We start from the raw sequence: 22,108 nt of genomic DNA on the forward strand, positions 1-22,108 counted from the left end.
AAATGTGCTTGAGTCAACTGATGTATGGATTGTTTTAAGAGCTGTAAGAGGCCCCCAAATAAAATGATTCATTTAAATAATAATAAAAAGTATTCAGCACTTTTAAGTACAATCTATATAGAATCAAACTGTCAAGAACTGGAAAGATTCAATAGGAACTCTAAGGGAGCAGAGAGCTTATGCGAATAGCAGACAACAACTCAAAAGAGGGTGAGAACGGCTGCACAGCTTGAAGCGGGCTGCCAACATCACTAACCTGGACAATACTCTCAACAATAACAAAACAATTTGGAAAAAAAACTAGTTACATATAACCACAAAGCCTATAAAACACATCTTTACAACATTAAGAGACAGGCCAGATTATTTTATATGTAAAACAAGATGCAGAAAAAATCAAGTTATTGGGATAAGAACTTGGCCTTTTAGTTCCACTGAGGCAGCTAGCAGAGGATATTAATGAAAGATAAAAGAGCTAGAATTTAACATGCAGGGGTACTCTCCCCTAACAAACAACATCAACAAGTTTACAGAAGCTCTTTGCTCCCTGTTATGACTAACAATCAGCTACCAAGTAGAAAGCCAGGGAAGAAAGGAACATTATTTTCACTGGAACACCTGATCCCATTTCATAATATAGCAAACTTAATTCCACTCATCCAACCAACTCTCACCAGATGAGTCTTTCTGACAACGCCCTCGCTAAGAATCAGGATGCCTCGTCCCTATGCACTTAGCACCTTCATGTAGTGTATGACTTGGTATTACTCTTCTAGCTAGTCTGTAATTCTTATCAAATTACTATGTAAGACTAAGCAAATATGAAGTGCTATTGTATAGTTTGCTAACAATGTAAATAAGGTACATAACACCCATGTAGGTGGGACCAAACTAATATAATCAATGTATGGCCCTCTAACAGATTAGTCAGTTTTGCCATCTCAGTAAGTTTAAAAGTAAGCCACTTCCGAAGCAAAGGCAGGGATCTCACCATCATCTAGAAAGAATCAGGAAGAGTGTCCTTTGGACCCCAAGATCCTTGAACCTCCTCAATCCAAAAGGCAATGTGATGTGGTATCAGAGAAGCGGCAGCAGAGAAGCAGCAGCAACATCAAGAACGAGAAAGGTGTAGGCTTCAAGGCCCACAGATCAAGAAACTTGAGCGCCTTCAGGCAGAAGGGTCAACTGCTGAGTGGGTTGCCTCAAGGCACTTACCAAAAGAGCTTGACCTGAGCACCTTTGGGCTGAGCCTGTAGGAGAATAGAGTGCCCTTTTGGTATCCATCACCATACTTAAACTACCAGGGCAGAGGTCCGGTGGTGGTGTGTCTGAGAGGCTGAGAACCAAAAAAAGAGAGAGGTGTCTGTGGACTAGGCTAAAAGGTGATCCTGATCAAAGAACTGTATCCCGGGCAATTCTGATACTGAAATTATATGCTGTTGACTTCCAGTTCAAACCCATCAACCATTTCATAGGAGCAAGATGAAGCAGCCTGTTCCCATAAAGATTTAGAGGCTTGAAAACAATAAGGGGCAGTTTTACTGTTTTATGTGTCAGATTGAACTCAGCCAATAGTGTGTTTTCTAATTTACCTAAGAAGCCTCATAATCCTAAACACCGTCTGAGTTGTGCGTGCTCACTGAATGGTGCCACAGGGGCAGAGTTCATGTCAGAATCGGTAAAGATTAGAGGATGGCAACATGCCTATCTAACTTTTGCCTCCTAAGAAGCAGCCTTGGGCTGATGTTGAGTTTGATTCTTTTTTCCCATTGTGAAAGAGAATCAGCTATTGCCTCCACATCATCTTGACAATACCACTATAAAAATACCGATTAACTTTTTTTTCAGGGCCTCACTCCCACCTCCAGCAAATCCCAGAGCAAAGAACAATATTATTCAGAAAGGAATTCTGTTAAGGCCTTTCAGCGCCTTGCACAAAAGACACTGGTAAAAGACAAAAGTATGATTATGACCCCAGCCCTTTGACTCAGACACACTGGCCTCTAATCTTTCAACAGCCCTTTTATTCTCAGAACAATTATCCCAGAAGTAGCCCCATCTTTAACCTTACCCCCATCCTTCCTCACGCCTCTCTACAAAAATCTAAGTGGCTTCATAAAAAGTGTCCTCTGCCACGAGACAGCTGCCCAAAAATCACTCATAGTAGTGCAGGGGAGAAAAAAGAATGCCAGAGCAAGATGAGGCTGGGTCTGAAGGCAGAACACCTGAAGAGCGGATGATAAAAGACAGAGCCTGACAAAGAGATCAGTGGATGACACACAGAAACCCAGGGCCCAGCTGTCACTCACGGCGCAGGCTGTTTGCCAACCCTCTCTTCCATGCATAAATTTCTGCACCGTGGTCTTCCTCACACAGCACGTGTTTCCCTGCCAACAGTCCCTGTTTTTGTTACTATTCAAGCAATATCCTCTCTTACGCCAAAGGTTTAAATCATTGATATTAATCGCAAAGGTCTTATGAAGTGGGAAATTACTCACACTATTTACATCTAAGACCCTAAGCCAAGGGTCCTCAAACTTTTTTAAACTTTTTTAACTGTCCCTCAGACCTGTTAGAGGGCCAGACTATAGTTTAAATAAAAACTATGAACAAATTCCTATGCACACTGCATATATCTTATTTTGAATTAAAAACACAAACGGGGCAAAAACACCCGGCTGGCCGGATAAATGTCCTCAGCGGGCCGCAGTTTGAGGACACCTGCCCTGGGGAGACCAGTATCTATCTCATAGTCAACAGAGAAGAGTGCTAATGTTTTCCTACCTCCAGATGCAAAAAACCTGTCTACTATTCTGAAACTAAACATATTTCACCCCCATTATGATTCACTCACAAAGATGAAAAGGCAGCTCCAGAGAACTTTCCTCAAGACTTAGTTTGTCATCTCTCTAGAAGCTCAGAATTACCTGGAACTTTGTGTGTGCGTGTGTGTGTGTGTGCGCGCGTCTGTGTGTCCTTTTTATTGCATCACTTTGTGGGAATATTCCCTAACATTTCATTCCATTTTCCCACCAATTTTTTGAAGACCCCTTGTATGGCACAGCCCCAAGGCTGTTTCCCTATGACAGAAGTCAGAATTTTTGCTTACACATGAGCAAGCAATTATCCAGAGATACACAACTGTCCCAGGGATTTCTGGGTCAGAGTTCCCACACATATACTTTCCAATGGCTTCCCCTCCCTATGAAAACACTCTTCAGTGTGCGCACCCACAAGGGAGGAGCGTCCACTTTCTGTGGTTGCTGCTTCTGTGGCTGCCGTCATCCTGTGAGGATCCGCTTGAAGGTATTATGACCATCAACCAGATAACCGAACTCACTGCCATTGAGTCGGTGCGGACTCACAGCAAGACTATAGGACAGGGCAGAACTGCCCCGTGGGGTTTCTTGACACTTTAACAGAGTTGAAAGCCTCATCTTTCTTCGTAAGAGTGGATGGTGGTTTTGAACTGCTGATCTTGATGTTAGCAATCCAACGTGTAACCACATCAAACCCCTTAAAAATGCATGATTTGACCTGGCCAGGCAGCACCCTTTCCCATGGACTTTTCACATTCAGACAAATGGGGGTGGGGGCGAGGACTTTAGTTTTATGGCTCTAGGAAATACACTTGCTTTTCCAGTCCCCGTGAATGCATGGAGCCAAACTCTAAGTTCCGCCTATTTCTGATGGTAGGGAAGAGAGCCAGGCGCTTTGAAGCCGAAGCGGAGGTCGCACAGCTATCTTTGGGAAAAACAGTTTCAGTGTCTTCTAAGACGAGATCGTCGCCTGAAAAACAGTTGGCAGAGTTGATGGCTCAGCTCAGAAGCAGAGAGGGCCCAGTGGGAGCGGTGTCAGCCTTGCCTCATCACTGCCCTGACAGCTTCTGCAGGGCTCATTTAGAGAACACAGAACTCAGCAAAATTGAACTGAGACTGAGAATTAGAAGCCGTGGTTTTAGAATTAGAAGCCTTTGAAGAACTGTTTGATCCTCTTTGGGTTTAATTTTTTCCATTTATAAAATGGTTCCAATAATTCCAGAGATGGTCTGTGTTACATAGAATTATAAATGTCAAAACTTCTGCTTTTGCACAATTAGTAAAGTAATGGTATAAAAACTGTTCTATCAGTGAAAACTCTGAGCACTGTGTGTGTGTGTGTGTGTGTATGTATGCGTGCCAGCCCACAATATAACACTTAATTTCCCCCCAAAATAGAAAGCTCAACATTTTTCTAAATACTATCGGAGCATTTTGTCTATCTTCTGGGGAACTATTACTCCAAAGAGCCAACAAATGATGACAATAATAAAATCTAACTAACTACATCGGGATGAACAGTTATTCTTAGAATATAAATTTCAACCAAAACAAATAAACTTAACACCACACCACAACTCTAGAACAGAAATCTGCATAATTTCCCAAGTCAAAGTATGCCAGGATGTTGTGTTGTGCCCCAGGATTCTAGTGTAACAGGCACTTTGTAATCTCTTCCCTCACCAAAGAATACAACCTTAGAATGTGAGTTTAAGAATCATACCTGACCCAAACTCAAAATATCTTCTTTATTATTTAATATACTGCATTAACAACATTATCCACTATTTTCATTACCTAGGTCAACTTCCATATAAAATCCAATCTAGAGCCAACCATGCTGAGCTTGGAAGAGCTGATGAGCTCACTGTCCCAGGTAGCTGGGAGTTTAATTAGATTAGTTCTACTGGCATACTCTAAAAATAACCAGAACCCCAGCCAGACTGAAGGTTAAAAGTAACTATTGGGGGATGGGAGGGTAGGTGTGGTGTCATCTGAATTTCTACATAAGAAATTCTAGTGACTTAGATTTTCTTTAATAAGAATGTGAATTTTAAAAAAAGAATGTGAATTATTAATGACACAAATACTTTAAAATATCTTAACCAAAAACCATATATTTTTTAACCAAGCAAATGATATAACATTAAGTAAAAACCAAGCAGAAAGGGAGCTAATAAACTGGCTAAGATTATTTTGTGAATGAGTTACCAAGCACCTCTTTAAAGCCACTGGGGTTGAACTGATTTCTTATCCCAATATTGATTAAAAATCTACCCTAGAAGCTAGATGTTTTAGAATAACAATATTCAAAGAGGGTGGGGAGAAGATCTTGAGTCATAGCTTATATATAAAAAATGAACTCAAGACAGATCATAATAAGTCTGAAAGCAAAAGTTAAAGCAATACAACTTCTGGATGAAGACATAGGAAATAATCTGGTGTCCCTTACACTTAAGCAAGTATTTCTTTATCACACACGCATACATTACAAATCATAAAAGATTAATAAACTGATTCTCAAGATTAAAAATTTCTATCCTCTGAATGATACTGTTAAAAATAAAAAACTACAGATTGGAACAAAATAGTTTTAAAGCACATTTATGAGAAAGGAGAATAACAAAAATATACCAGAAGCAACTCAAACAATTTTAAAAATTAAATGTAAAAAAATGGACACTTTGAACAGATATTTCACTAAAGATGTGTGGGTAGCAAATACCTTGAAAAGATGTTTAATATCATTGGTCATTAGGGAAACACAGTAAGTTAAACATTTTTTTAAAACTTACTTTATCAAGAGAGAGAGAGAGAGAGAGAGAGAGAGAAGCTAGAGTGGGTAACAAGGCTGTTAAGAAACTGAAATTTTCATATTCTGCTGGTGGAAATGCAAAATATAGTACAACCACTCTGGGGAAAGTTTGGCAGTTCTCATAAAGTTACATGTAATCATATAACCCAGAAATCTCACTCCTAGGTATTTACGCACGAGGAATGAAAATATAAATCCACAACAGAAATCTGTAAGTGAAAGTTTTAGTGGCTTTAAGTCAGATTTGTCAAAAGGCTGGGGAGGCAAATGTTTGCCTCAACTGAGTCACTGATAAACTGACAGAAACTGAGTTAATGCTTATACAAGTAAACACTAGTCAGCAATAAAAAAAGAAAACTATTGAGTATGCAAAAACACTGAGGTTTCTCAAATTTATTATGCTAAGTGAAAAGAAGCCAGACTCAAACAGTTACATAATATATAAATCCATTTATAAGACATTCTGGAAAAGCTAAACCTATAGGAATAGAGAAGAAATCAGCTGTTGTGAAGAGCTGGGAGTGAAAAACGGGATTGATGACAAAGGGGCAACCGAAAACTTGAAATGCTAGGCATTCTATGCAATTTTGGTAGTGCTACATAGCTGTGCTTGTGAGAATTCAAAGAACGAGTCACCTGAATAAAAAAATTAGGGGTAAATGTCACTGTATGTAACATATGTAGATTTGATTAATAACTCTGACTTGAGAGAATAAATGGAAATAGGGAAATTAAAACATGAAGTGACAAAACCCAACAATTCAAAATACTTCATTCTCAATGCTGTGGTTATTAACAGAAGTTGACTAAAGTGGTCTCGTTGAACAGGAATCAATTCAAGAGCAACCGGTATACGAGGTCAATCTGCTACTACAGATGGGAACAGAATGTCAGGTCTGTCTCCTAACTTGAAAACAAATGTCTTTGAAATAATTTTTGCTTAAGCTAAAGCTGTCCGTGTGGTTTACCAGCAATCACATTAAAGACAAGATGACTCTTCAACTCCTAAAAGGGAAGAGGTTTTAGAATTTCCTCTGAAACTAAAAGGGAAAGGTAGGAAATACTTCATTTATTAGTAAGACAGATATTGAGAAGAGGTCCCATTCCACTGCTGACTCCACAGCTGTCCAAGCCTCATCTTCTTCCAGAGTGGGTCTGCTTGTCAATTCTAAGACCCACAGTCCGTCTGTAATCAGCCAGGCCTACTTTGCCCCAGCCCAATTTTTGTTTCAAGCCTAAATGGTTTGTTTTAACTCATTCTCCTTACTATTTTTCTGCTTCCCTCTAAATAAGTCTCCAAACCGCTTTCCTGATTCGCACTGCCTGCTGCTTTTCAATAGAGGGAATGAATTCACCAGAGAATCCTGGTCACTGAAATTCAAAGGGTAACTCTTAAGATACTAAAACCAAAAAAAAAATTAAAAAAAAAAAAGATACTAAAACCAATATAAAACATTAAAACAAGAAACACATTTTTGAGAGGTTATTTCTAGGTGCCCATCAATTCAGTTCCAACTCAAGAGTGCCCCTTGTGTAACAGAAGAGAGCACTGTGCAGTCTGGCACCACCCTCATGACACTGCCGAGCGCGCTGCTACAGCCTTTAGGTCAAATCCTCTCCTGGAAGGCCTTCCGTTTGTGCTGACCCTCAACTTTACCAAGCATGCTGTCGTCTTCTAGGGACTGGTCCCTCCTGACAATTATAACCAAAGTACATAAAACAAAGTCTTGCCATCCTAGCTTCTAAGGAGCATCTTCCAAGACAATTTGTAGCCCTTAATTCTGGGTTGCTTTTTTTTTTTCATTTTATAATACTCTTTATTTGATTAAAGAATTAACCTTCTTTGTGTACAATGGAATGTTAAATTCCCTGTGTATTTTACAGGGTTACAAAATGTCTCTCATTTTAACTATTTTCTGGGTCACTCTTGATTAAGTACTTTCAGCTGTTGAATATACTGCAGTGTCTTGCTGTTAGGCTGGACAGAGTTGCTGAAGGAAAACTGAGTCAAGACCGGGGAAATTAACTTCTATTTCTACCGTGCAGAAGATTTCACAGCACAGAACCACCCAACTGCACAACAGCTCTATAGCTCCCATTTAATGCAAATTATAAGCCTCTGGCACCACCCAGTGGCTCATCAGTATACAACAAGCTAGTAATGCAATAAGCCAATACAGGAACTGCAAATATAAACACGGCAGTAAGGATCCCTTTGTAGCCAACAATCAATTAACGGTATAAAAAAATGAGTATGCAGCTAACTCTTATGCAGGAGATATAAGTATCAGTATTATAAAAAAGATGAGGTTTTTGCTGTAGATCAACAGAGGCAAACATATTCCGTTTACAGAGAACCCGCTCGATGAAGAAAGTAGCTTTAAGGGGAGTGTGAGATGTCAGTGGGTACAGTGGGGAAGGGAAGACATACTAGCAGGACCTGGGTGAGAAAAGACAGAGAGGCTGAACAACTTGTAATAAGGTAGTCTGGTTTGGCTAGCTATTAGGGTATAGTTGAGTAGTTAAAGATAGCAGAAGGTTGGTAAGCGTGTGGAATATGTGTTTGGGGCTGTGGAAGACATATTTAGTTTATTTAGTAGGTAATGTACAGTTAAATGTTTCTTGGCGAAACAAAATGTTAGTTATTAGGAAGACTATTTGGTTCAGGCTAACAGGATGCATTGAAATGGACAGAAAAGAAAAAAGAAGCAAGTTCAAAATCTATTATAATCTAGGAAAAGTAGTAATGAGGGTCTGCCTGGGCTCGATGTCAGAGGGGCATGAAATGAAAATAACACGAGCAACACTGTGGAGGTAGGACTGATAGTGTCTGAGTAAAAAAAATGTTCTCCAGCCTGGGTGCCTAAAGGAAATCTAGTATCATAACTGAAGAGATGGCGAGTAGGGAAAAGGGATGAACAGGAGAGTAAAATCCAAGTTGACATTTTAAGAATAGTAAAAAAACGAAGTAGTTAGTAATAAACTAATGCAGGTATAAAACTTCACAAATAAGGGGTCGACACAGATTTATGAATTAATCTGTACAGAAAAGCTTCAAATTCAAATGTTCTTAATTTACACCTTAATTAAAAACAAAGAGAAAAAATACCTATTATTGAGAGAAAAGACATTTTGATGGAAAAAAAAACCTAGAGCTTACTTACTTTAGGAAACAGAAAGAAGAGGGGACACAGGAGGAGAGAGGACAAAGGAAAGGACGGGGAAGTAGAAGGAATGAGTTAGATGAAGGACTGAAAAGTCAAGCGATGAAGAATCCTAGCTCCAACTTAAGAACAAGTTGTTCTTACATCCTGAACCTGCTCGATACTCACCCTCAGGAAGGGAACACAGAAGATAGGGTTATCAAATAAAATAGCATCTGGTGCCTCAAAGGGCTGTTTCCAAACAAACAGATATTTAAGTGAGATGTCAACCAAGTCCACATGGAAGAAGCACACCACCATCAGTCACCGAAAGATTGCAAATCATACAATCTGAAGTCAAAGTTAGTATCAGAGCCTAAATTGTTAAGAATCCGGTTCGCAGAAGGCTATGGATTACAGTGGGAACCTAAGATTCATTTGGGGGGAACTATGTAGGGAATAAGCCTCCAGGTGAACTCTCTCTACCCACAGTTGAGGGATGGGAGGAAAGTGGTGACTAACCAGAGCATTGGAGAGAGGAGTGTAGAAGAGCAAAGGCATCAATCTAACTTGAAAGGTTTAAACTTGGTCAGTTGATCCCTCTTTTAATTGATCGGGTTTTCAACATTTTCTGTGTTTTTATCTTGTTCTGTTTTTGTGTGTTCATATTAGGGTGTATCTCAGAGGTGTTATGTCATTGGAGGTCACCCTCATGAAGCTGTGTTGTTTTTGTGTTTCAGTGTATGAAACCAGGATTGATGAACCTACAGGGACAGCAAGGAGAATAAGGGTAAGGGGGTATCAGAGGGGGGCACCACAGTGAGGGAAGATGTAAAAGGGAGACAATGTCAAGGATACAGGAAGGAAAACGTTTGGAAACTGACTGTGGTAGCAATTGTACAATTCTGCTCGACATGCTTGAACTAAGGAACAATAATATGTATAACTCCCAAATAATTTTTTTAAAGAGATAAAAAAATGTTTCCAGAAAGAAGGGCCCTTCTAGATTTTAAGTGCTCCAGAGCAGTACAGAAATGTGTGTCCTGGTAAAAAGGGCTAAGAAGAGCTTTCCTATGGGACTTCCTAAGGGACTGAATGAGATGCTGGTTTTCCTCCTACTGAAGGGTCATAAACACCAGGACTCAGCTACCTTAATCCACAAAAAGGATTTTCTTTAAAAACTCATTAGCTTATCAATAACTCAAAGCCCTTACCCAAACAACTTCAAGTTTTAAAATTTCTATTACTATCATTTACATATAAACCTTTTATACTGCATGTGAACTTTTATAGTTCATATTTAGCATAAATATAAATAGCCACTGTTTTTAAAGTCAACATATGATAAAGCACAAAAGGGCCTTGGTGTCTTTCAGACTTGGATTTGGATTCTACTTCTTCCACATGCTTTGCGTTTCGATTTCTTCTTTATAAAATGGAATGATACCACTATTCAGCAGTGTGGTTTAGAAGAGCAAGACAACATACACAGAGATCTGTCTGCACATGCTCAGCCCATAAATAACTTACATTATCTTCCTAGCTTCTGATCTCTGATTCCAGACTGTATTTCCTAGAGAAGCCTGAACTTCTTTGTTACTCACCAATGATCCTCTAAACATTGTACCCAACATAGGGCATGGCTCCCAGCCTCTGAAATCTGCTTACACAATCTCACTGGCCTTTTATAATGGATTCAGAGAGCTCTATTGGGCACGTTCTTATTGCATAGAGTAAAGCAGTTTACCAGGGATTCCTCCCTTTCTTTACATTCTTCTCCCTCTTTTTTTTCTTTTCATTTTTCTCCCTTTTTTTTCTTTACATTCTTCTCCTTCTTAAGAGAGATGAGACTAAAGAGGGAGGCCTACAAAGCAATCCCCACAGAAGATGAGGAGCAAGAGGAGGCAGTGGTCAGTAGTCAAACTATGAACAAGCAGCTTTGTTCCTTACCGGGATCAATGCCTTCTCTGTTGGTAAGATCAATGGCCTGTGTTTTCTGTTCCTTGGCCTTACCTGTAGTAACAGTAGTTCAGGGTGGGTATGTTAGGAACCTATGTACTGCAGCCCTTGAGAGCTGACCGCCAGCAGAGTTCAGACACTTCCCATAATGCTCAAGGCAACTGACTTCAATTTCTTAATTTTACCCAAAATACTACGCACTTTCCATTTTACCCCACAATAAAATCTCTGCCTTTACGTCAAGAATGCTATTTTCACCTAACACTTCGGGTGGTGGGCAGAGTGGTAGCACCTGGACACTCAGCGTTGAGAAGGCTCTCGGTGCCCTGTCCCCACAGTGCCAAGATGCCCAAGAAGAGGGTCAGCTCTGCTGAAGGGGCGGTGACGAGGAGCAGAAGAGGGGATCAGCGAGGGTGTCAGCAAAACCTGAGGCTGTAAAAGTGGGACCAAAGCCCAAAAAGGCAGCCGGAAAGGACAGATCCTCAGACCAAAGTGCGAGCGAAGGGAAAACAGGCAGAAGCCGCTAACCAAGAAGCTAAAGAAGATTCACCTGCGAAAATGGAGACGGAAAACGAGGAGCGCCCAGCCTCTGATGAAGCAGGAGAAAAAGAAGCCACGTCTGATGACTGTTTATCCACCAAGTCTTATCAGGGGCCCTGTTAGCTCCCTTCTTGCACAATCCAGAGGAATATTTTTATCAACTATTTTGTAAATGCAAGTTTTTTAGTTGCTCTAGAAAAATTTTAATAAGAGGGAAATCCGAATTCATCCCTTTTAAAAAAAAAAAATATATATATATATATAAATGCTTCTTTTTAAGATGTGAAATCACTTACTGGTTATTTTTTAGTACAACCAGAAAATAGTGGGATGTTCAGTTGTGGGAAGATCTGACTGTCTTGGGTGTCAACATTTCATGGGCTGAGGGGGACTTTTTGTATCCCTAAAGCAAAACATACTTAATGGCAATCGGAAGTCACTGTCATGCATTTGTATGACCTGAGCATTTAAAGTGTTTTCCATGTTTGTTGGCTTAATAGAGCTATGTCTGATCATAATTCTGTTGTCATGGCTCTCCCGTTAGAAGGGTGCATTCTGCAACCCCTCCGCTCATGCTAGTCCAGTTCTCCTGATCACTTTGTTACATGCGGTGAAGGGTTGAACATTTGAGTGTATGGTGTGTGAGACATTAAATTGTGAATTAGTGGGACTTAAGATTTAACAGTTAACCAACATTTGAAGATAATGTTACTTAATACTCTTTTTAAAAATTTGCCTCCAAATTTAAAGCTAGAAAGTTACTCGAATTTGGAAACGAATTTTATCTACATGCCATTTTAGAATTTTGGTACATGCATTAAGAATTGTATACAAATTGTTCATAATGTCTCTGCACTGATCTCAAAGCAACCAATAAAATGTTACATAAGGAAAAAGTCCTGCTTTCAATACCGGTTTTTGCTATTCACAATTCAAAAAAAAATTCCTTAATTGTGGAAAAGAACACTAGCAGTTGACAAAGTAATTCTCTTAAAGTACAACTTACAATAAAACAACAGAGAGAGGCCAAAGGCATCAAGAAGTGCCATCCTACCTGCACTTCTCGGTTAGAGAGCAAAGTATCGTGCTAGGTGTGAAGGTAAGATTACAGGCTATACCTGATAAATGTTTCAAGGGTTAAAGTACACCAGGGAAATGTCCCTCCATGGCTACATCAAAAGTTCATCACTTTGGAGTTTCCCAGATGGCTAAAAAAACCCAGGAAGGACAAACAATAATATTTGAAGCAAGCATTAGAATTTGGCCAGGCATTCATAAATTTTTGAAGAACAAACATCTAACATCTCAGAAACAATGGTAACTACTTTTTACAATAACTAAATCCATTAAATGAGCCATATTCATTAATGAGATGACATCTTGGTCTTTGTGAATCACTCTCCAACCCTCTATCGGCAAACTCAGGGAAAGGCTCCTTATCAGTTCATTATCTGTAGCATAACACATTTTGAGAGTAAGGTAATTACGTACTTGAGATATTGGGCTTTCGGCCCAGAAGAGATGTTCTGTAGCGGTACAGATAAAAGCCAGCTATGAAGAAGCAACCAATCCTAAGAGTCATCGTGCACTAATCCCCGAAGAGCTACCAAGGGCTCTCCTTCTCCCTCTCAGAGAACAATGGATGGAATCAGTACACATGATCGGGCAGCCCCTTTGACAGGCACATTTTAACAGCATGCAGTTTCTTAGACCCGTTCGTGACCATGAAGGATGAAATGCTATCAGCATTACCACAATCCCAATAGAAGACATTTGGCATTCGGTTCTAAAGTGAATACATACTGTCACTGACTCCTTATCTACTACTACTGAAACAAGCATGGTTCCACTCACTTAGTTCAGCGGTTCTCAACCTGAGGGTCACAACCCTTTTGGGAGTTGAACAACCCTTTCACTGGGGTTGCCTGATTCATAACAGTAGCAAAATTACGGCTATGAAACAGCAACCAAAATAATGTTCTGGTTGGGAGTCACCACCACATGAGGAACTATATTAAAAGGTCACGGCATTAGGAAAGTTGAGAACCACTGACTAAGTTGCTTCAATTCTGGCACACTGATAATCTACTAAACAAAAACAAACAAAAAGGTAATCTCAGAAATTAAGCTAGCCCATCAATGTTATGTAATAAGCAGCATTCCATGGGAGCAAAGCTATGGAAACGTCTTTAGCATAACCAGACATCTTGAGGGAAGTCACTAGGCCTGGGAGCTCAAGGCCATGGGTTTGGGGGCACAACAAAGGTCAACGAGCAAAACACAGCCCACAATGAAAATGGTCTACCTTCTACTGTCGTGAGTGGCAACAGGGGTCTTAAAATTGTTTTTGAGTAGCCATGTAAGATGCAGCTATTGGTAGCTCCCTGTCCAGAAGAAAGAAAAGTGAAGAAAATCGAATGCACCCAGAACAATTAGTCCAGTGAACTAGTAGGCACACAAACATCAGCCTCCGTGACTCTGAGAACAGAAGAACGAGGTGGTGCCCAGCTACCACGAAACTGCTCTGCAGGGGACCACAGGAGAGGGTCCTGCATAGAGTGGGAGAAACATGTGGAACAAAACTTAACCATAGAACAGACTGGCTGATTGGTCAGAAAGAGAATGGGAGAACTCCTTCATCTGTGATCTTTAGTCACCCTTCAGGTCTAGAAATTAATTCATGGTTCTATTTCAGTCAAACAACAGACAGATCTATGAGGGAACAATAACATGTGCGGAGGGAGAGGAGTATGTACATCTTAGAATTATCAGCCATTTGGGATCAAAAGGGCAGCTAAAAATAAAAATACATAAAAGCACTCCTTTAGCAAGCTGTTTCTTTTGCATCTGGGCATTCCATTGAGCAACACTGGCACATGGGCATACTTAGAGCAACTGTTCTACACTATAAACAATCTAATAGTAACTCTACCTACTGAAAGCAGACTTTAACTCGTCACCCTGAAGCACGAACTCTCCCACAGCGGGGTATGCTCTCTATAAAATGTCTTCTGCTAAGAGTCTGTTTGCTTGTAAAATGCCATGTTGTTTAAAACTGGCAAAACATATGCTGCTTTCTGCAGACAAGCTTCTATCTCATTGCTGATCCTAGCCAACACCGAGATCTTAGTCCTGGAACTGATTCTGACGCATTTAACAGACTGCTGTCAGGGTGGTGGTAGGACTACGAGGTTACAAGCACACTTACTCCCTACTTCAGTCGTGCTAGGAAATAATAGTAGGATGTCACAATTTTAATGCACCGCCTACAACTCTAACACATAAAAAATATCTTTAGAAAAGTTAAGAATTTGTGGGGAGATGAGCGAGTCAGGGTGCAGTGTAGCAATGATGAAACATACAACTTTCCTCTAGTTATTAAATGCTTCCTCTCCCCCACTATCATAATCTCACTTCTACCTTACAAATATCTGGCTAGACCAGGGGATGTACACTGGTACAGACAGGAACTGGAAACACAGGGAATCCAAGACAGATGAACCCCTCAGGACTAGTGGTGAGAGCAGCAATACCAGGAGGGTGGAAGGAAGGTGGGGTAAAAAGGGGGAACCGATTACAAGGATTTACATTTAACCTCCTCCCTGGGAGACAGACAACAGAAAAGTGGGTGAAGGGAGATGTTGGACAGTGTATGATATGACAAAGTAATCATTTATAAATTATCACGGGTTCATGAGGGGGGGGGACGGGAAGGGGAAAATGAGGAGCTGATATCAAGGGCTCAAACAGAAAGCAAATATTTTGAGAATGATGAGGGCAATAATGTACAAATGTGCTTGACACAATGGATTCATGTATGGATTGTGATAAGAGTTGTACAAATCCCCAATAAAATGATGTAAAAAAAAGTAAGAATTTTTGGTATTTATAATCCAACTACTAAAAATATTGATGTCACTTGGAAGGCAGCTATGCTCACCACTAGACCACCAACGCTACATTGTCCCTTCGAATATAAAATGTTAAGCCTTTTCTGGAGGCAGGGTATTTATTTACCCTGTACCTAAGGTATTAAGGAAGAGTCAAAAGTTATGTTTTCTCAACAATCCTCTTTCCCCCTCCACATCTCCTTAGCTCAGGCTTAAAAGCACAAAGAACACAAAGGCAGCCTTCAGCACACCACACCTCTACCCACATCCAGGAGTCTTCAACTTTAAATAGGGAACTTGGCCCCTGGCTGGAGGTAATGAAAGCTAATCAACTATTAAGTGGATACATGGCCGAAATCAGTAAAGGAGCTTTCATCACCATGCCAACACTTTCATTTTCATGTGCCCTCAAAAAAAAAAAAACAAAAAAAAACAAACCAAACATCCATCAAGCTGATGCCAACTCATAGCGACCCTGTGAGATAGTGTAGAACTGTCTCTGTGGGTTAAGGAGACCGCAGCTCTTCACGAGAACAGAAAGCCTCATTTTGCTCCGAGAAGCAGCTGGTGGTTTTGAATTGTTGGCCTTGAGGGCGGCAGCCCAACGAACTCATAACCACTACACCACCAAGGCTCCACCCCCAAAATGATGTGAAAAAAAAGCCAATGAAAGAAGGTAAAACCTTCTCATCTGTGTTGTCATTATTATTGACAGTTCAGCTGTGGAGATGGAACCAACACAGCATCCCTAACTCCCTGCTCCCCATCATTTAAAAAAGAAATAGATTATTTCACAATCGAATGCTTGGGTAATCTGTTAATGAGGATCACTGCAGAGTTCAACAACTTGGGGGAAAATGTATTCTCTTACTGGTCAAAAAGAATAGTTGTAACACAGGGGCTTCAAATAGTTCATGCAAAAATGGAATTGAAAGATAATGGAATCCTCCCCAACCTTTTGAAGTCTTTCAGTACAGCAGAAGTGGTGTTCAACACTGTAGCAGGCAAGAACTATACTTTTGTCAACTCTGATCAGGTAGGGTAATGGAAAGACCAAGAAGGAAACCATAAACAGAGGGAAATTATTCAAGGTTTACTTTAAAATGCATTTGATGTTTAGTCAATTTCTGACCCCACTTCACGGTGCAGAGTAGAAATGCTCCTATGGATTGACAAGGCTATCACCTTTCAAAAGCAGTTCAACAGGACTGTCATCTCCTGAGGCACCTCTCGAGGGCACCAAGCTACCGATTTTTCAGTTAGTAGTCCAGCACTTACTTTACACCGCCTAGGACTAGAAGGCAATGTCGGGGTGTAGCCACTGCCATTAAGTCCGTTCTGACTTGACATCTAATATTCCCTGGCCTCTCATTTGAAGCCCCCACAACAATGGCATGAATGACTGTGAAGACAACCCTTGGTAGGCACATATATGGCCCACATCTAAATTGATCAGTTAAAAATAAAGTTTAAACCCCCCCAAAAGAGGTGTTCTAAATCAAAATTCAAAGTATCAACTAATTCATAACTGTATCGGTGATGTGTAAAGAGCTGTTTATTATCTTGTGAATGCTCGACCTGTGCTAGGCACCGTGTAGCAGGTGTATAGTGGGCTTCTTATATTCAAAATCGCCCTAGGAGGAAATGGTATTCTCCCATTTTTATAGACGTGAAAACTGATAGTGAGAGAACTAACTATGAAAGGTCATATGGCTAATAAATCTTAGTAAAGTGGCTCTAAAGACTATACTTTTCCTTTCAATATCTCCTATTTCTTTCATCTCTTACTGATACACCCCGCCCCCAACCATCACCCATCACTCTCCATTCATCATCTTGCTCAGTGCACATGCAGGTACTAGTGTAACTTTCTCAGCTCTTCGATCACATCTTCTGAGCCTCAACCACAGCACTATTCTGTGTTACCAAAATCTCCTAGCTCACAAAAATTACATTTGTAAAAACATAACAGCACATGCAAAGATATACAAGAAAAGTCAAAAGTTCTGACTCCCTCTTTTCACACTGGCCCGTTTTGCTGAAAGCACAGGATGACCCTACTGACCAAGAATTCTTCAAACTAGCTATTGGATACAGCTACTAGTTCATTTTCTAACCAGAGATCTACCTACCTGGGTGCTGAAAAGTGAGCTCTGGTGGAATTATGGTGTAAGTGTTGGGGTCTAACCACAGCAAATTTAAACACACCAACTACTCCACGTGCCACTCCACAGGAGAAAGATGAGACAGTCTGCTCTGGTAAAGACTTCACTCACCAGTGAGTGGATTCCAACTCCCAGTGACCCTATAGGGCAGGACAGAACTACCCTGTGGGTTTATGAGACGGTAACTCTTTATGGGCGTAGAAAGCCTCATCTTTCTCCCTCAGAGTGGCTGGTGGTTTCAAATGGCTGACCTTGCAGTTGTAACTCACAAGCACTACGCCACCAGGGCTCCTGTGGTAAACTAACAGACTGGCCCCAAAGCCCTAGGGAGCATTCTTCTCTGTCCTACAGGGTTGCTGAGTTGGACTGGATTCAATTCCCAATTAAAGGAAAGCAGCACTCATTGCCGCGCTCGCCAGACCCCCACGCCCCCCCCATTTTTAGCCACATTCAACTATTCCTTTCTAAACTGCAAAGGATCACAATCTAAGTCCTGAGTAGGGAAGACCTGATTTGACAAAAGGGCTAAAGAGTACACAGGCAAACGAATTCCCAGTTTTAAACAATGTCAGAAATATGATCCACACAAAGGCAAAGGCCTAGGCAAATGAGTAAGGAATAACAAAACAAATGACGCACAGAAGTGGAAGGGTGCACACGGTCACCTCCAGGCTTACCACCAGTCATCTGACAACAGACGGCAACACTTTAGGGCAGAAAGTCAAAATGCCAACAGCCAATTAAACGTGTAAATGCAACGTAAGCACAACTGGAACACGGCCAAGAATCATACCTTAACACTTGGAAATTCTGGTAAGCATTTTTTGACAACAATGGTAAGAGTACAGTCAGCATCAGAGAAAGGTCTTGAACTCAGGAAATCCTACGTCTCAACTCCCACTCACCTTTCCTCTTTCTTTCTGAAGTAAGACCGGGCTGAGCTCCTCAAAAAATGGGTTTGTAGATTCACTGAAGGGCTAAGCAAAGTTAAAAGTTTTAATGGCAAAGGTGTCTCAACTATGAAATACAGTAAAAATTTTAAAATGCATTTTACTTTAGCTTTTGGGGGTGTTTATTTGGCCTCTTGAGAACCAATTAAAGCCAGAACAAATGATCTAATCCTGACTTGGGAACCCCCACACAGTTGCCGAAATAAACTGAAACCGATTAGAAGCCAGGCAAGTTATTTCCCAACTCCACGAAAAACGTAAAAGTCATTTAAGAACCAGGGAATCTTCTCAGCCTTAAGCGTATAACCTTTTAACACGCAGCCACAGGGCAGGGAGGAGGGGAAATCCCGGGGAGAAAGTGATAGCGCTAGGGCCGGTTTGTTTACAGACTCCAGCAACAATCATATGGATCAGAAATGCAAGCAGTCAGAAGCTTCCAAACTAACAGGGACCAGATCGCGTTCTACGGCGCCCGGAAAGATTTGGGGGTGGGGGGTGGGGGGCAAACTAAGAACTCTAGTACAGAAGGTAGGTGAGCAGGGGTGAGGGACTGCAGGGTTTGGGCCCTCCGCCTTCCATACAAGGGACGGGACCCGAGAACACCGCGGGGAGGGGGGGAGGGGCGGGCTGACACGGGGCGAGCCGCGTCCCCCGAGCCTACGTGGAAAAACGGGAGCACACAGCTGGTCACCCGACGAAGCCACAGTCCCTGTGGATTGTGGGCTGGATCTTGAGGGAACCCGGGGGCTGACCTACGGAAAGGGGAACTGGCCCTTCCGGCAGTGACTCGGGGCAAAGGGAGGGAGGGGACGCGCGCCCTGGGAACCTGGGGCAGGGGTCAAGCCCATGCTGCAGGGGTACAGGCCGGGGGAGCGGGGGGGGGCGGGGGCAGCCGAGCGCGAACCAGACACGGACCGGGTAGGTCAAGGGGGGGCGTCCGGCTGGGGCAGTTACAAGCACGGCAGCCGGCGAAGCTCAGCAGCGTGACTCCCGTCTCCGGTCATCCCTCTGCCAGCGGCTGTCCCGACTGTTCCAGATCCAGCCGCCCCGTCCACTGCCTCCGCCAGCGCCGTCGCCATCTTACACTGGCCAGCAGCCGCCGCCGCCTCGGCCTCCGCGCTCTGCGCCTGCGCATGCGCCGCCACGCTTTCCGGCGCCGTTTGCGACGACGCGCGGAGTAACTGAGGGCAGAGTGGTCGCGCGAGCGCTCGGCTCCCGGGCCTCCCCCGAGGACGCGCGAGGGGCGGGGCTCCGGGCCAACGGAAAGCGGGGCGAGGGGCGCCTGCGCACTGCCCGGGGGCGAGGTGGCTTCCGTGCCGTCGTAGGAAGGGTTCGCGAGCCGCCTCATGCGCAGGTCAGAGGCGAGTTAGGGGCTCCTCAAAGTTGTGGTAGAAACGAACCAGCCACTAGCGGCAAAGCTGAAGAATGTAAACATTTTAAAAATGGACTTCTGCTGTCTGAAATTGATCAGACACCTATCAAGATGCATTACTTACTGGTGATTACGAAAGAGAAGTTAAAGATAACTTTTTTCAACAACATCAAAGATGTACCTCACCAGATGGAATACACAGGAATCCCATCGAGAGCCCACTGCGGGGCCGACCGTGAATTGCATATGCAAATTCAAGTTGAGGCTGAAGAAAATAGAAAGAGTGGAAGTCCAGTAGAAGTGTTTTCACATATTAATGCTCCCCTGGTGTAGTGGTTACGTATTGGGTTGTGATCTGCAAGGCCGGCAGATCAAAACCACCAGCAGCATTGAGGGTGAAACACTGGATTTTCTTTTCTGCTCATGTAAACAGTCTCAGAAACCCAAAGGGGTTAGTTATGACTCAGCACTGACTCAATGGCAGTGAGTTCGTTTTTTTTTTGTTTGGCTTTATTTGTGTACTAACCACTCTTCCCCCAAGTAGTAATATCATGGCACAATTATGCCAGTTTTAAAAAAAACATTGCCATGAAAAAAGCATAGCACATTTACAAAAATCTCACAGAGGGAGCACTTGGCAAACAAACATATAAAGTATATGTGATTTGCATTAAAATATAGTACACCCCTTCTGAAATTGATTGTGGTGATGATTGTGCGGTCTTCTTCATATGATCGTGACCATTTCAGTTGTACAATATGCAAAATATATGTCAAAACTTTTTAAAATAAATTATATGTGTAATCCCACCTGAATTTAGAGACCATATCGAGCATAGCTTTAACAATTGACCATTAATGTCCAAAGGTCAGACAACTTCTGGGATGACAACAAGAATATCATACATGAAAAAAGCAAAGGGTCATTGAAAATCAAAGGGGAAAAAAAGACAAAAAAGGGTATCAGAAGAGACTCTGAAACTTGCTTTTGAATGTAAAGTAGCTAAAACAAAAGGAAGAAATAAAATGAAAGTAGCAAAATTGCAAAAGGTGGCTCAAGACAAAATATTATAATGAAATGTACAAAAACCTGGAATTAACCACCAAAAGGGAAGAATACAGCTGGTCTTTCTCAAGCTGAAAGCACTGAAGAGAATCTTCAAGCCTCAAGTCAAACTACTGGATGATTCTATGCATAAAATACTGAGCCATACCATAAATTAAGTGGATTCCTGCCCCTCGCCCGAAAAGAATTTGTTCCAATGGACGACATTGACTCTGCAACTCCAGGAGATGGACATATCTGATCAGAGCACACGGGAGCAGATGAAGGGGCAGGAGGAGAGAGTGGAGCACATCCTGGCCACCAGGCCGTGAGGATCATGCTCGTGAGTAGAGCAGCCAGTCCACAGAGAGAACAACATGGCTGGCCCCACTATGAGACATGATGCCCCTCAGTGACTAAGGGCGATACAGGGGACAGACAGCACTGGAGACACAGTGTGGGAATTGCACCTGACCTGATCCCACCACACCGAGGCAAAGCTCTGGGGAGTACAGCGGAACAGCAAGGGAATGGAGTGGCAAGGTCCCCAGGGAATGCTGAAAGTGGACTTTGGGGCCAGGGCGTGGTGCCCCAACAGACTGGACTGGAAAACACACCTAAGGGCCAACAAACGATCCTTGAACTAACTACAAGCTTTTCTTTTGTGAAGTGTTTTGTTCTTTGTCAGTGGTTTGTTTTTGTTGCTTTGTTGTCTGGTTGTATACTGTTGCTTTGTTTTCCTCTGTCTTGTTTTCGTGCATGTTAGTGTCTCCACAGGTCTGTCTGAATAGGACAGGCTGGATGAACTATCGGGAGGAAAAACAATGGGACCGACAGTTGGGGGGGGAATTTGGGGGTGGGGTAAGGGGGTAAGGAAGTGGTGTCAACAAACACAGGGACAAGGGAACAACATAGGACCCAAAATGGTAGAGAGGTGGGAGTGACAGGCCTGGTGGGGAATGATCAAGGGTAAGGTTGCTTAGAGAAGAGGTATAGCTGTAGCCCAGGTGGGGACGGAGCATGGTAGTGGGGCAAGAGGAAAGTCAAGGGAGATGGAGGAAAGAGCTAGGAGTCAAAGGGCATTTACAGAGGTCTAGACAAAGACATGTACATGCAAATATATATATGAGGATGGCGAAATAGATCTATGTGTCTATATTTATAGGTTAAGTATTAAGGTGCCGGAAGGACCTTGGGCCTCTACTCAAACTCTCCCTCAATGCATGAATACTTTCTTTTATTTAATTGGAACTCTATGATGCTCTCTCTCCTGACACAACTGCTGAAGCCAAAGTGGGTGAACAAGTAAATGTGGTGAAGAAAGCTGATGGTGCCCGGCTATCAAAAGAGATAGTGACTGGGGTCTTAAAGGCTTGAAGATAAACAAGCAGCCATCTAGCTCAGAAGCAA

General features: G+C 42.2%; 1 protein-coding gene across 2 annotated transcripts in view; it reads right to left on the reverse strand.

Annotated features, from left to right (window-relative positions):
• DCAF8 (DDB1 and CUL4 associated factor 8) overlaps positions 1 to 19,396 on the reverse strand; it is a 57,519-nt gene extending 38,123 nt beyond the window's left edge. The window contains exons 1-2 of one of the 2 annotated variants that reach the window (XM_075563654.1): positions 19,197 to 19,396; positions 18,237 to 18,308 (exon numbers count right to left, since the gene is read on the reverse strand). The gene's annotated coding sequence lies outside the window, so the exon portion shown is untranslated. The remainder of the gene's footprint in view (positions 1 to 18,236; positions 18,309 to 19,196) is intronic. The other variant, XM_075563655.1, reaches the window with a different exon arrangement.
• Positions 19,397 to 22,108: the final 2,712 nt, after the last annotated feature.

The sequence above is a fragment of the Tenrec ecaudatus genome, chromosome 1 (assembly GCF_050624435.1).
Source record: "Tenrec ecaudatus isolate mTenEca1 chromosome 1, mTenEca1.hap1, whole genome shotgun sequence".
NCBI lineage: Eukaryota > Metazoa > Chordata > Mammalia > Afrosoricida > Tenrecidae > Tenrec > Tenrec ecaudatus.